This window comes from Convolutriloba macropyga, chromosome 6 (genome assembly GCF_964194025.1).
Source record: "Convolutriloba macropyga chromosome 6, txConMacr16.3, whole genome shotgun sequence".
Taxonomy (NCBI): Eukaryota; Metazoa; Xenacoelomorpha; order Acoela; family Convolutidae; genus Convolutriloba; species Convolutriloba macropyga.
Window position 1 is genome coordinate 22,071,560 of NC_134473.1, and position 2,841 is coordinate 22,074,400.

Here is a 2,841-nt window from a genome sequence, read left to right on the forward strand (position 1 = left end):
AAAAACAATAATTTAATTGGGTTGCAAAATAAGCTGCCAGTTGTTACTAGTAAATTTATATTCACTACTTTTTTTAAGATTTTATAATTTTAGTTTTTTTGTACATTTTTTACAAAAAAGTGGCCTGAAACTCTGAGTCTGGCAAACCATAACTGGAGTGCAAAGTGCCTCTAAAAAACTGTTATATGCCCTGAGCCCGCTGGACGATAAAATTCAGGATGATTGCGGCAATGTAAACCACAGATAGAAAGTGCTTCGTTTTCATCCGTTACTTTTGTATCAAATCCAAATCCTCATAATTCTTAGTTTATTGTTTCTGTTAAGCAATGAAAACAATTCATCTAATCTAAATTTCCCAAACAAATCGCTAACTGACAAGAATGTCTACAAAACAGAACACAGGAAAATATTAAATAAAACTTTCTTTTCCTTTATTATTGTCGAGGTTTTATAGAAATTGCCCAATTCGTATTTCCAAAATTTTATGAGAAAGCTCTTTCATAGATGAAGAACATACTGACACAAACTAAATGTTTTACAGTTGAACTAAATGTACCGAATGTAGTATCATATCGGTCAGCTTAATTAATGATTGACTTTTCAAACAGACTTTTCAAATGCGTTTTTCACTACTATGGAAATAAAAAAAGAATACTTTTGGAAAGTCTCTACGCAACTTGTTCTTTGTTTGGATTTGCTTGGTTTTTTAGTAAGATTTTTGAATGGAAGAAAATTGAAACGTAACAAATTTTAAATTCTCAGGATTTTTTCACACCAATTAATTTTGTTACAGAAAAATAACTAACAAGCTTTAAAATAATAGACTTCAATAAAGTTTTAACCATTTTTGTCTGAACCGTGTTTGCACCAAAAAAATTAGCCACTGGATTTTAGTAAATCTACTTAAAAAACAAATTTTGAAAGTTATGCAAATTTGGAAATGTGAAAAAATTCGTGCGGGGATGTTTGCGTTTATATGGCGCAAAAGAACAATTTTTCATAATTTTTTTATTTATGATTGAAGAACCGTTGGAGAAAACGTGTTTTTTCTATCGACAAAAATTCCATTTCAGTTAAACCAAGTTACTTATCAACGAATCGAAATTGATAACATTGTCTTAACCTTTACAAGCTTCAAATATAGACGAAACATTATTTATCACTGATGAAACTTGTAACAAAAATCAATAAAATTTCAGTCGTAAAAAAATTTTCGAACAATTAAATATTTGAGGGGAGACTAGCGTTCGTGATCTGGAGATCGGGCTCAGTTTACGTTCTTGTGCAACCGCAATTTTTCTCTAATTTAGTATGTCGACAATGGGTAAGGGTTGGCTTAAGGAGCACTATTTCTATAGGGTTTTATTTTTGAATCCCTGAGCTTTACGTTTTCAACCGCTCATTAATTTTTTCAGTTCTGTTCATTTCACGCAATTAACCTGTCTTCATCTATTTTTATTGTTAAAACAATATCCAGAATGGCAAATTTTGAGCACTTGAAACATCCACAGGATGAAAAAATTAATACAACAGTAGGAGTTATGAGGAGTCATTGAAGATTTTAATCGTATTCTTTTATCCTCACCTTTGAATTATTAGCACGCTGAGTTGAAAAAAACAGATTAATAAAATAACTTGGCTTCACGTTGCTTAGCTGTTGATTAACGTAATTATGTATTCGATTGACTTTTGCCACTGAGCCGTGAAATTTTAACAATGCACTGCACCAATTAATCCTTTTAGTTGACTTTGTTTTTGAGTTTGTAATTGGGATTGTCATCAGAAGTTGTTTTTATCCATTCAATATGCAAACTACTTCCAATTGAAATTTAAATTGGTTGCAGTGTGATTTCAAACCGATTCTTGTGACAATTCTGTTGAAAAGCTAACAGCACTCAAACTCATTTGAACAGCGTAAATCTTTTATTGCATACATCATTTGAACAGCGTACAACATTCAATGAATTGATAGGATGTCTTCATTCGTAAACTGGTTGGCTTTTAAAATAAGGAGAAGTTAATAGAAAACCATAATCGTTTTTAGATTAAAAATACTGACAAGAATTTTGACGTTTTTTTTATCTGACATGTAATTGGTTTGAAAAATCATTGAAGAGAAAAGCGTCCGAGAAAAAAAGAAAATAAGTTAGATTAAACTTTTAAAATTTTGTGCGATGAGTACTTATTGGATGTTCATCATGATTTGCAGGTTCTTTATAGGCCAAATTTTCGGTAAAAAAACAAAAAAAAATTTTTTCATAACAAGGACAGTGCCTTCACGAAAATATAGTACTTGAGTAGATGTAAATTATTGCAGAAAAATCGCGAAAATTTAATTTGGTGTCTTTAATCTTTTATTTTTTTTGAAATTCCCTAATGTCTGAAAATACTACAGTCCATTTTAAGGACCTAAGATGGTTTGTTTCTAGCGACAATTTTGAGTTTGAAAATTTTATCAAATTATTTGCTTTGAAAATTAAGCTGCCAATTGCTGTTTGTAACAGTTTTTATTCCCTCCTTTATTTAAGATTTTTTTATTTTTACTTTTTATGTATTAGATCTTACAAAATAAATGTTCAATTGTCCTGAAAGTCTTAGTCCTAGTCCTGGCAATTCATTATAGGAGTGCTTCTAAGAAAATGTTGTCCGACCTTAGACCGTTAAACGAAAAAATCCATAATGATTGGGGCAATATCAACCAGAGATAGGAATTGCTTCTTTTTCAACACCATATTTTTATGCTAAATCCAAATCCTCATTTTTCTAAGTTGATTGTTTCTGTTAGGCACTAAAAATTATTCATCTGATCTAATTTTTTAAAACAAATAGCTAACTGACGAG